General features: G+C 52.4%; 1 protein-coding gene across 13 annotated transcripts in view; it reads right to left on the reverse strand.

The window, feature by feature from the left end:
- The window catches only part of GRIN1 (glutamate ionotropic receptor NMDA type subunit 1), a 1,139,664-nt gene that overhangs the window by 261,048 nt on the left and 865,364 nt on the right, over window positions 1-13,252 (reverse strand). The gene's annotated exons all lie outside the window — the stretch shown is intronic.

Consider the following 13,252-nt stretch of genomic DNA (forward strand, 5'->3'; position numbering starts at 1 on the left):
GACCTGTCTCAATCCCCCTGTTTGTATCATCCCGTACACCATGAGGAACCACGCAGGGGCACCCACAAGACGACGACTGGCCAACCCCCACAAGGCCTGTTGCAAGGCAACATGAGGCGTCCAGCCCCTCTGTGACACCACCGCAAATGGGCATGGCCCAGCAGAGGCAACAGTCCCTCGAGCAGATGATAGTGCAACAGCAGCAACTGGCCACGCTCCTCAAGGAGCATGCTGATGAATGTGGGGGTTCTAAGGCAGCCATTGAAACATCTACTGAGACACTTAGGGCAGAAATGGAGAGAAGTACCGAGAGCCTGAGGGGACAAATGGAGAGAAGTACCGAGAGCCTGAGGGGACAAATGGAGAGAAGCACCGAGAGCCTGAGGGGACAAATGGAGAGAAGCACCGAGAGCCTGAGGGGGGAACTGCATGCGACGTCCAAAGACGTATGTGGTGAACTTGCCGCTGTGCGCCGTGTGCTCACTGAGCTCTCACAAACCCTTAGGGACATGCATGGACGTGAGCAGGCAGAGACATCATCCGTTGCAAGTTCCGTCCAGGGCAGCCCCCAACGTAGATCTGGGAGGAACCGGCGCTCCACAGGCAGGGGTGCCCCTGATACCCGGAGAGGGGGCTTGCAATAGCGTCTGCCCACTGACAATGAGCGTCATTGGACACTGCTGTTCGTGGGGGGGGTAGGAGGGTGGAGGGGGTGTGTTGTGCTTCTTTGGGTGGCGGGTCGATTGGGTGTGTAATGTCATTTCACATCTGCAATACAATTCTTCATATTCATCCAATGAGATGTGTGGACATTGATCTCTGTGTACGAGGCCTATCTTGGCGTACAGGCCACATTGTGCATGTTCCCGACACACACAGTGCCACAAGTCCCGTGTCCATGTAGCAGCCACCAGGCGTGAGTGCTAGAAGCATGCATCTATGATATACTGACGAATCTCACGGGCCTCCTGTGCCTCGCGGACCCCTTGAGGTGCTGCCACATCCCCACCCTCATCATGACCATCTTCAGGTGCTAGCAGTTCTGCGTCGGGGGGCATGGCCACATTCCTACGTACGCACATGTTGTGTAGCATGACACATGCCATGACCATCTTTGCCACCTTCTCATGGCGGTACAGGAGTGCCCCGCCAGACCTGCTGAGGCAGCGGAAACGAGCCTTCAGTAGGCCGAATGCCTGTTCTATGACCACACGGGTACGTGAGTGGGCATGGTTGTAGTCCTCCTCATGCTGGTCCTGTGGGTTCCGGATTGATGTAAGGAGCCATCTCTTCAGTGGATACCCGGCATCACCTGTATGTGGACAACAAAGGATGTTTGTGGAATGTCATTGCTACGTACGCATCCCCCCCCTTCCTGCCAGGTCATTCACGCATCACCTACCCCACATACTCATGCATTAAATGAGACTCACCGAGTAGCCAGGATCGGCGCCCTGCATGTCGCTCCATGTAGCGTGGTATTCTAGAGTTCCGCAAGACCATGGAATCATGTGTTGATCCTGGAAATCGGGCAGTACAATGTGTAAAGATCCTGTTGGAGTCACACACCATTTGTACATTGATAGAATGATATTGTTTCCGGTTGCGGTACTGGGCCTCCATGGCATGTGGGACAACCAATTCAACATGGGTGCAGTCGATGGCACCAATGCAACCCGGTATGCCGCCAAGTGCATGGAATCCCACTTTTGTGTTTGTAAGCTCCTGCTCCGAGCGTGGTAAAGAGATGTAGTCGTCTGAGTGCTTCAGGAGGGCATCAAGCACTTGGAATAGTGTCCGTGAGAATAGTGGCTGTGAAATGCCATGCAACTGTCCGACTGTGTGCTGGTAGGTGCCTGTGGCCAGGAAGTGGAGTACAGACACCACCTTCAGTAGGGGTGGGATGGCGGTTGGGCTATCTATCATGCTGACAAGGTCAGCGTGTGTCATGTCGACAATGGCGGTTATGGTGTCCCGGTCCAAACGGTAGAGGGTGTGGATCTGCTCAGCTGTGAGGTTGAACGGATTAGCTCGGAGGCGTGGGATTGCGGGCTGCCTGCGTGGTGGTAGTGGCTGTGCTGGTGGGGCTTGCTGGCCATGCCTTGCCCTCCTCCTCCTCCTCCTCCTCCTCCTCCTGCGTCTCCTCTGTGCGGCCGGTTGTTGTAGTAGTTGGCGTTCGTCTTCTTCTTGAAGTTGGAGTACTTGCAGTGCAATCAGGTCCCCCAGGCCCAACATCGCTAGTCCTGCCGGTAGCATTCTGGAGTGGGTGTGGTTGGTGGAGGGGGTTGGGTGTGCAATTTATGTGTTTTCAGGCTGTATAGCCTTCACCTGTGGTGATTCATTCCACCTGTGTCAGCTGCAATGCCTTTCGTGCGAGCACGTCCCGCACACGACGCTGCAATTCGACGCATGGCATCTTGCATTTGCATTCATGTTCTTAATCCCGATGGCTGTGGAATATTGGTTTATATGTTAATTCTGCTATGTTCCCATTGTTGCACATACTATATTTGCATTCGCGAGCAGACTTGTGAAGGGTCAGTGGAATGTAGTGCTCGATCAACGGTGGACCCTCATGCAGCACTGTACCGACTTTCACCGACGGCGGGGAGTCCCATCAGTGATTGAGGCCAGTTACCATTTTCACACACAGCCGCACTGCATAGATGTATTAGTGAATACAAGCTTTCACAGATGCCTTTTCAACGTGATGTTGCAAATTAGGAATTCGAAGGACAGCGCTTTCGGTTTTCAACTAGCGGCGTGGAGACGCCCACAGGTCTGACTGGAAATGTAACGTTCTATTGTTGAATGTCCTTGGGACAGGGCCCATGACGGGAATGCAATGATTGATATGATTGGAATGGGATGCGCTATAGCGTAGTGGACGATAAGGCAGGACGTTCCCAAATACATGTGACTTCACTACACAAGGAATCCGGGCAGGAGCACAGTGGATTTTGAAGGCTGCATTACGCACAGACTCAATGGAAATTTCGAATGTTATGTGAGTGAATATTCAGGCGTTTTCATAACGGGATGAGGGAATGATGAATGGATGCATGGAAAGATGATTTAATTGGGAGTCTGCCATGTACATGGCTATTTGGAATCTATCCCCTTCCCCTGCGCTATGTGATGCAAGGCTGCCATAGTGGGACCATCGTCTGTCTGCCCTTGTTGAACCCTCCCTGTCTCGACGCGCCTTCAATCACTTGTGTCTATGCACGTTGATGATCCCATCTGATGGATCCTGTTCTGACAGGCGCATGCACACAGACACTCGTTTGAAATAGTGTATTCACCTCGATTTGTGTCGTAATGATTCGCAAGTGATTTTTGGGTGCAATTGATCCTTATGAGTGGGCTAGCATGCATATGGTTGTAGGTTTGGTGTGTTGAATGAAGTGAGTAATACATATGAAGTTCGGATGCCCATACTATCATTTTTTTCATTTGGGTGACAGGTATCTCCTCCCCTTCTGCCGCTGCCATCTGTACGCCACTCCTGCAGATGGCTTCTACAGTCGACACCTGCAGCTTCGAGTTAATCAGTGGAGCACCATTACAATCTTATGGGACGATCGCCAATGGCCCACATGCCCTTACGCAGTACTAGTGGCTAGGTGCAGCATACCTAGCTTCCAGCTGGACTAGTGCCTACTTCATGGGACGGCCCTGCGGTCCTAGGCGCTTCCATGTTGCCTTTTTGGACGTTGATGTAGCCCCTGTGTGCCATGAAGGTACAGGGCATCACACATGGGGAAGCTGGTCATTTATTGCGGATGCAGCCCACAGTAATGCTGATCATTTGTGAGTTTATGTTCAAATGGCTGTATGGGCTTGGTGATTTTGATGTGCATTAAATTTATTTTCAGATATTAACCGTGTAGCGTTATTCTTTGCTTGTAATGTGGCATATTCCGATTTGTGGCGCGATGTATTGTGAGGTGTTCTGCATTGGGTTCCGGCTTCTGGGTACAGTTGTGTGGCACGTGCTTATGCTGATGGTTGGTTTGACTACTGGCATGTGTACAGGGCTGGTGCAGTCTCCCTCAGGTTACTGCTTTGAATGTTGATTTACACTGGTGGCAAGCGATGGGGGACTGTTGTTGTTTTGTGTCATGGAATTTTCAGTTCATTTTGGTGTACTTGCACCTTCAGATGCCTGTGCTGCATCAGTACGGCAATGGTGTGTTGCCAATTGTGGATGGCCACTCACAGGGCACTTGGGGCCCCTGCATGCATTTGTTCGTTGGCATGCATGGGTGACTTGTACATTTCACTGGTTGCATGGTGTGACTGCATTGCGCCTACGAGGAGTTGTGCAATGTGGCCAGGGAGTGGAGTACAGGCACTCAGTAGGGCCATTACGGTTGGTTCGCGATGCCGTAGTTCTCGCCATGGCGGAATGGTACTTTCCGCCATGCTTGATGGCGTTAAGTGAATGTCCGCTGGGGTCAGCATTCGCGTACCGTTGCGCCATGGCGGATATTGCGGTTTTGCACGGCGCGCGTGCGCGTACTTGGTGCAGTTAGCGTTGGCGTTCACTACGGTGTCGCTAATCGCATCGTACTTTACGGTGACGGGTCATGATCGCAACGGGCGGTATTCGATGGCGGTATTACATTTCCGCCATCGTTTTTCGTATTCCGCCAGGGTCGTAATGAGGGCCAAGGACTAGTAGAGCAGCCAGAAAGGTGGTGTCAGGCACCGGTGGCTAGAAACGGTAAAGCAGGCAGGGTGTTGCGGGCACATTAACAGGAGCAGTACCGGCATTTCGGGTGCAAAGAAGGAGAGTTAAAGAGAAATGATCGCCAGGAAGTAGGCAAGTCAGGTGATTCTACATATACCAGTGAGATTTTTCGGGTGGGCAAATGTGGAGACAAGGGTTAATAAACCCGTCTGGGGATAATGGCTCAACGCCATTGTGCTCAATTTGAGAGCAAAACAACAACACTTTGAAAGCAAAGCAACACAGGTTCGATCCCCGGGTCCGTGCTTCAAACCTCTGGGTATAAAGCGCGTTATAAATAACTAACATCATATCATTTTACCAGGGGTGTGAGCACCTACCTTAAAAGAACACCGTGTGGGCTCACTTCCTGGCATTGCCTGCCGGCTAGATAGAGCAGCGGCTTGGTGGCAATATGCCCAATCAAGGATGCGGGAAGGCGGCCCTCACACTCTGCCCTTGTGGAAGATTTACTCTATTACAGGAATTCTTACATATTTACCTACTGACTAAGATCTCGCTCTATGCCCACAATGAAAAATAAGATACATTTTTGGCTGAGCTTCTCCGAAAGGCAGCCGCCTATGTGGAGAGAGGTGATTTGATAAGTGGAGGAGACATTAATTTGGTCTCAGAATGCGCAGTGGATAAATGACTTCCACCTCTGGCCCCTGATTTTAAGACTGCAATAATGCTGGCTAGGATGCTGTACTGGGCTAATTGCTGCATGGTGATTTCTTCACCCAGGCAAGAAAGACGACATACATTTTTAGTTTGAGCTATTAGGTGGAGCTCTAACACCACCTTTAAGCCACAACTATTGACATATGACTAGAGACAGAAGGGAGATGAGATGGGAGGACTGAATGACCGCCTTAGGTGGTGTATAGTTCTGGTCCGACCACTTCAATGCCCGTGCTTATAGGAAGGCCTATGGGCATCCCTGCCCATTCCCAACCCATCCCCACCCAAACTACTCCCGTGGTGGACTATTTGCACCCAGCATTTAGTGCTCCTACAGCAAATAAGGAACAAGTTACCTACCTGTAACTGTTGTTGTCCACCATGGGTCTGGCATGGATTCACATGCTCATGAATATTCCCGGTCGTCAGGCTGGGAATCCTCGGTAAAGAAAAAATCTGTTTCAGTTTCGTTTCTAAACTATCTTTCTCCTAATAACCAATCACTGGTCTCTTGGTCACACTGCCCCCAGCCAATGACTGACCTCTACTTAACCCCTCCTCAGGCAGCCATCTTCAGATTTGGTAGCACGTAAAGTGGCAGTAGGACCAAGAGAAGAGCCGCAGAGGGGTATGCCGGAGGGTTCGCATGTGAATCCATGCCAGACCCATGCTGGAGAACAACAGTTACAGGTAAGTAACTTGTTCCTTCTCCAGCATGGGGTCTGGCATGGATTCACATGCTCATGAATACAAGAATACATAGCAGTACACACATGCACAACCAAGGGAGGTGGCAAGGCTCAACATTAATCATTTCTTACCTCCTCACCAGGATCAGCTTCAAGTGAACAGGTTGCGCAGCACTGCTTGGCCGACTCTGGACTCCTCCCTGGAATCCCGGTTGACGCAGTAGAATTTCGTGAAGGTGTGCATCGACTTCCATGTAGCAGCCCTGGAGATGTCCAGCAGGGGCATACCAGACAGGAACGCCGTAGTTGCAGCGATCGCTCTGCTCGAATGGGCTCTCGGACAGCCAGGTAACAGTCGGTTTGCCAACCAGTGACAGTGCCTGATGCAGCCGGAGAGCACCTGGAAATGGAAGCCTTGGAGAGGACCTTCCCTTGGTTCACAGAGCCAAAGTTCACAAACAGCGCTCTAGCCACATCCAGCGAGTGCAAAGTCCTCTCAGCTGGCGGCGAAGGCGATGGGAAGAAAACAAGTAACACCAAGGGCTCGTTGTGATGGAAGTCTGATGGCACCTTGGGCATGAAGGAGGGGTGCATCCTCAGCACGACCCTTGTTGCGTGGAAAGTCAAGTATGGAGGCTTACAGGAGAGGGCCTGGATCTCACCCACTCGTCGTGCAGAGGTGATGGCCTCAGAAACACCATCTTCCATGATAGAAATTTCAGCAGTGCCGAATGCAGAGGCTCGAACGGAGGACCCATGAGCCTAGTCAGCACCACATTGAGCTCCCACGCCGGGGCCGGAGCCTTCACCGGTGGGAACAAGCAGAAAGTCCTTTCATGAACTCCTTAACCAGGCGATGTGACCACAGCGACGATCGTCCCAGAGTTCTGGTGTAGCGGGAGATAGCCGCCAAATGGATCTTGATAGAGGTGTGTGCCAGACCCGCCTTGGCCAGCGACTGCAAGTACGGCAGCAGTTGAGGGGCCGTAATCCGTAGAGGGTTTATCTTCTGTGCACGGCACCAGACGGTGAACCTCTTCCATTTATGTCCGTAGCACTTAAGAATCGAAGAAGACCTGGCCTTGGCAAGTACCTCCTTGTAGTCTGCCAGGTTCTCGTATTATCCAAATTCTAGTGCTGCAGGAGCCAGGCCTGCAGGTTCATCGACCCCGGGTCGTGGTGCAGAATCACGCCTTCTTCCCCGGTGAGAAGATCTGCATCTCACGGAAGCTTGACTGGAGGGGACGCTGACATGTCCAGAACGTCCGGGTACCATATCTGCCTCAGCCACGCCGGTGCGACGAGGATCATCCTGCACCGGGACTGTTTGAGTTGACTGATGAGTCGCAGTAGCAACGGTGGGAACGCATAGAGAAACAGTCCGTCCCAGGGGAATGAGAACGCATCCCTGATGCTCCCCTGCTGGGGAAACCTGCTGGCGAACCTCCGGCACTTGGTGGTCGTCGCCGTCGCAAACAGATCGATTTGGGGATTGCCCCATCATCAAAACAGTAGGTCTACCTGATCTTGCCGAAGTTCCCACTTGTGGCAAGAGCGCAGTTCCCTGCTGAGTGAGTCGGCGACAGTGTTCTTCACTCCTGACAGATGAAAGGGTACCAGGACCATCCTCTGGGCAGCGGCCCAGTGCCATAGGTCCTGCGCTTCCTTGGAGAGAGCTGGGGATCTGGTGCCCCCTGCTTCTGAATGTAGAACATCGTGGTGGTGTTGTCGGTGAAGACCGCACCACCTTGCCCTTGAGGGATGGAAGGAAGGACTTGAGGGCCCAGAACAAGGCTCGGAGCTCCAGGACATTGATGTGCAACAACCTCTCCTCTGGGAGCCACAGGCCTCTTGCATTGAGCTTTCCTGTATGTGCGGCCCATCCCTCCAGGGAGGGGTCCGTTGTCACCGTTGCTTGATGAGCTGGGGTTTGGAAGTCCGTGCCCACCACGAGATGAGCGGGGACACTCCACCACCCAATCGCTCAACCGAATGTCTCTTTGAGGGCGATCTTGTCCTCAAAGCTTTCCGCCGCTTGCATCCAGCGGACGTCGGGGAACTCCTGCAGTGGGCGTATCCGCAGCCTGCACAGCCGAACGAGGTAGATGCATGACGACATCATGCCGAGTAGGGACTTGATAGACCTCACCCTGTCAACTTCCATGGTCAACAGCCATTGTACCATGCCCAGGATGGCCTTTATCCTTTCCTCCGACGGTGCAGCTAGGCACACCACCATGTTGAGTCTGGCACCCAGGAACTGAGCGTCCTGCGATCGCTCCAAGTAGGACTTCACATAGTTTATCGAGAACCCCGTTCTGTGAGCTGGTGGACGGTCCTCGCTGTGTGCTCGACAGCCGATGCCCCTTGTGTATGGGGATGTGGAAGTAGGCACCCTCCAAGTCCAACGACGATAGGAAGTCTCCCCCCTCTAGCTTTCCCAGTACGTGCTGAAGGGTGACCATCCAGAACTTCTGGGATTTTATGTATTTATTGAGGCGGCAGAGATCTAAAATGGGCTGCCAACCGCCGGTCTTCTTTCAGACGAGGAAGTACCGCGAGTACACTCGGAGCCCCGGCGCCTCTTGGGGATGAGCTCTATCGCGCCCTTTCTCAGCATTGCCCTAGAAGTAGTTGTGGAATGTGATTTTCTTTTCTGGCCACAGGTGGAAAACGGGGACACTTCCTTTGGAACTACAGGGTGTGTCCGTGCACCAGAGCATCCAGCTCCCAATGATCGGTGGAGATGGACTTCCACACACCGACGACGTTCACCAGCCAGCCTCCCACCGGGGTGCTCAGCTGGGGGCCCAATGCCACGGCCGGTTCAGTCCTGCTTTGCCGAGGCCTTACCACCTTGGGCCCCTTGGTGACGACGATGATGTCCTCTGGCCTTGCTGCGGCCTGTGTAGTCTTCCTGGGATGAAGAACAGGCTGCTTGACGGTATGAAGACGAACTACCACCGAATCAGAGACTTGCGTCCGGCGGACCGAAAGGGCGGCCGTCGTTGCTGGAGTGTGCCTAAGGCACGGGCCGTCTCGGTGTCTGCTTTGATGGCATGCAGTGACTCGTCCACTGTCTTTGCGAAAAAGTTGTCCTCATCAAAGGTCATGTCCAGTATCCTCGTCTGAACGTCCTGATGAAAGTCGGTGGCCCTGAGCCAACCACGCCGGCGAAGGCAAAAGCTGTTGCCCATCTGGCGAAAGCCGTTGTCAGCGTTGTCCGTGGCCACCGTGGTGGCATGGTCCGAAGCCACCTCGCCTTCTTGGAAGATTTCAAGGGCCTCCACCCTCTTGTCGTCTGGGAGGAAGTCCAGGAGGGGGGCGATCTTAAACCACAGCTCCCTATCGTATCGGGCCACGATAGAGAAAGCATTGGTTGCCTTAATGGTCGTCGTCGCCGACGAGATAACCCAATGTCCTATGGCGTCCAGCTTCTTCCCCTCTACGTCCGGTGAGGAAGTAGAAGTCGATGCCGTCGACCCTGCTGAATTCTTCCTGGCTGCCACAGAGACCGCTGAGTCTGGGGATGGCTGCGCTCTGAGGCACAACGGTGCAGAGTCTGGAACCCGGTATTTCTTCTCGTACCAGTCTCTCTTCACCGGGCCGAGGATGGGTTCTTCAGAATGCACAGCCCTTCGTCCCAGATGTCGTGCAACAGCGGGACCGAGAGAATAGTCTTCCTCTTGGCCTCTCGTCGCTGATAGAGGAATCCCTCCATCTTCTGCTCTTTGGGGCACAGCTAAAAAAGCTCTGAAGCCCTAGCGATCATGGCGTGGAACGAGCCAATTTTCGTCAGGAGGAGAAGCCCGGGGTGGGAGATCTGTTCCGTCATTGCCGCTGTCGTCGTCCATCCCCGTTGTCGCCGTCTCCGTCCCTGTCTCATCCCTCAGTGGAGGGGATGGAGGTGAAGCATGGCAGGGTGGGGGGTGGATGGACTCGCCTCCGCTTGGATGGAGGCTCCTCTGATGGTCCAGGCACCGCTGGATCTCCCGCCGGGGTCAAGGGCAACCTTGTCCTTATTTCTGAGCACAGGGTGTGCAGGGCTAGTAAGATGTCCTCCGACCTGTCCGTCGGTGGTGGCAGCGGTTGCGACAGCGCTGGCAGTGGCGTGGTGTCCTCCGGTTCCTTGTCATCCTGCCGCTCCTCGTCGGTTCCCTCGTCACTTTCCACGTCTGCCTCGTCGGTTTCCTTCACGTAGGACCTGACCTCGCCGAATTTCCTGTCAAGGACTGCAACAAGGCCCGTAAGCTTGTTCTCGGACGATGTATCTGAGTCCAGTAGGGCTACCGTGCCCCCCCCTTCTTCTCGGGCAGGAGCTTCACGGGGGTCTTTTCGACAGGCTGGAAAGATGATTCCCTCTGGCTAGGCAAGGAAACTCTTGGCTTGGGGGTCGTCTCCACTGGGGTTGCATCTGCGGTCTTCGCCAGGGACGCTACCACTCCTTCAATCGAAGCCTTAGCCTGGTGAACCTGGGCCTTCACGACCTTAGGCGCATCTGAGGGCTTCACATTAGGAGGATGGTCAACGCCTCGCTCCACCTTGGCTTTCTCTGCCGGAGTCGCCTGGGCCTTCTCCCGAAGCTTACCCAGGTTCTTCGATGTCCTTTTCGTTGAGCTGGAGCGTTGGCCCATGGTTGACGGCATCGGCGATGCTGCGCTCTGCCTGGCTGCCACAGAGCCCGTACCAACGGCGCTCCCGGTGCCCGTGGACTTGCAGTGCTTTGCCTTGTGTTGGGCCGCCATCGCCGGAGCGCCCTCAAAGGTCTTGAAGACCACTCAGATTTTTTCTTGGGCTCACCTGCCGCCGAGCTCCTTGCCTCCAGTCAGTTAGTGAGCCGCTGGTGACGGTCCTTTATGGTGCGGGAGGACATGTCCTTGCAGAACACACAGGCCTCCTCCACGTGCAATTTATCTGAATGTAGGCAGTAAAGGCACTGAGCGTGCCCATCCTCCTTGAAGACGTTTTGTAGTCCACATCCTGGGCAGGTTTTGAACAGAGGCGTCGAGTCTCCTTTGTCTACAGCCATGCCAATGCAGGGTAGGCCTTGATGATCTTCTGGAATCCTCCAAGAAGAGATGAAGTTCAATGTAATTTCGCCATTGAGGGGCGTAGAAGCTTCCGAATACGGGGCCCCGTTAATGGATGAAGAATCGGTGGAGCTTGAGGCTCAATTGACTGACATTTTTTAGAAAAAGTGTCTGAAAAAACGCAATACGCAGTTAAAGCTTGAGAGCTATAGCATGAGGATGCCCAACACTTGAACGTGCGGTAAAAATCTGAAGATGGCTGCCTGAGGAGGGGCTTAGGCAGAGGGCAGTCAGTGGCTGGGGGCAGTATGACCCAGAGACCAGTGATTGGTTATTAGGAGAAAGACAGTTCAGAAACGAAACTGAAACTGATTATTTCTTTACCGAGGATTCCCAGCCTGACGACGGGGAATATTCATGAGCATGTGAATCCATGCCAGACCCCATGCTGGAGAAACCAATGTTATAGCCATCTTTGGAAAGACGAGTGAACATTGCGAGCAAATAAGGTTTCACATTGTTTTGCATTAACATGCAGGACAAGCTTTAGTTTGCTCATAAATAGACAATTATTATCACAATATTACAGTATCTGATTATTTACTGGCCGGACCCCGAGACACAGCCGCTGACACTCGTCCCGGAACCCTGGGCAGCTCTAGAACGGTTCCAGGGAATCAATAGACAACAGGGGTAAGCCAACCAGACATCATTCAAATGAAAATTGTTTTCTATCTGACCAACACATCGTAGCAAGTTTCAAAGCTGCAAAGCTTTATCAACACAACCGGAACAAGGTTGTTTACGTAAATCATAATTGGATATACATAGAAATGTGCTGCAGCTGTAAAACGCTCTTCAGCACAAAGAGGCTTTGGAGAAGGAGCTCAGACTCACAAAGGCGATGGCAAGGTATTCCGTCCATTTCTGTTTTTAGCTTTGGCAATGGTGGGGCTTTTGCGCCACCTATAAACCACAACTATCGCATTAGAGAACAGCTAGGGCTGGATGGCATATGAGGAGGAACACAATGCTTGTACGTGTTGTTTGGTTATTTTCCACCTATTAACTGCCCATGACCATGCTAATCCCTATGGCCATTCCCACCCACTTCCTGCCCATCTTAACATCGAACTTTGCACTGAAAGTGCCTGCCAGACTTTACTCAAAGCGGTTTTCTTAAAGTGAATGGTTTAATTGGTGCTGTGAATGCATTACTGTTGTAATAAACATTTCTTAACCAGGTCTGCCATTTGCCACTTGATTTATAAGCAGTATGCATGTCCTTCACTGAAGTCCTGCTAAAAACAACCATTAGCAAAGCAAACCGTTTTGGCTTGTGTGTAGGTATGTGCCTGGCACGGTTGTCATATGCCCAGGTAAGTTCACCCTATTCAAGCTGCTACCACTAATGGCTGGTTAGTATCATTACGGCAATGCCGGGGAAATACCTTTTCCATATCTACACAAAAGGTAAAACTGTTGGCATTGTCAATGGTTGTTTATTATGAAACGGATCCACGGAGATTACTGGAGCCTGATTCTCGTGCACTGTGCCCTCCTTGACATTGCACTACTCCTTCACACATGGAGCTTGATTCTCGTGCACTGTGCCCTCCTTGACATTGCACTACTCCTTCACACACAGGCGGAGAAGTTGCTCAGTGGGCTAATGCGGGGAGGCTGGGCTCTCCGTGCAGGCTGCAGATCACTGGCTTTTGTCGTGGAGTGACTTGTGGCAAGAGTGACTCGGACCGACATGCTACCCAATAATGCAAACTTTGCGTCGAAGAGCAGCATCTGATGTGCAGATCGCAGATTTGAGTGCGCTCTTCGACCTACCATGGTTGATAATGAGCGCCATAAAGTTGGGTTACTCATTTGAGTTTATTTTGTGTTCTACTTAAATGGTCTTTGTTGCTAAATCATAATTCTTTATTGGAATAACTCTTTATATAGTAATAAAACCATGTTAATTTATAACCTGGCACAAAAAAAGTTCAGTTTGGCTTGGCAAACTCAATTTGCTCTTCATGGGTAGGCCAAGTGTGGGTCACATCTAAACAAACACTGCCCTATCCTTAGCCGTGTGAGGTGGGGGGAGAACATAAGTA

The sequence above is a fragment of the Ambystoma mexicanum genome, chromosome 8 (assembly GCF_040938575.1).
Source record: "Ambystoma mexicanum isolate Mex_15411 chromosome 8, UKY_AmexF1_1, whole genome shotgun sequence".
NCBI lineage: Eukaryota > Metazoa > Chordata > Amphibia > Caudata > Ambystomatidae > Ambystoma > Ambystoma mexicanum.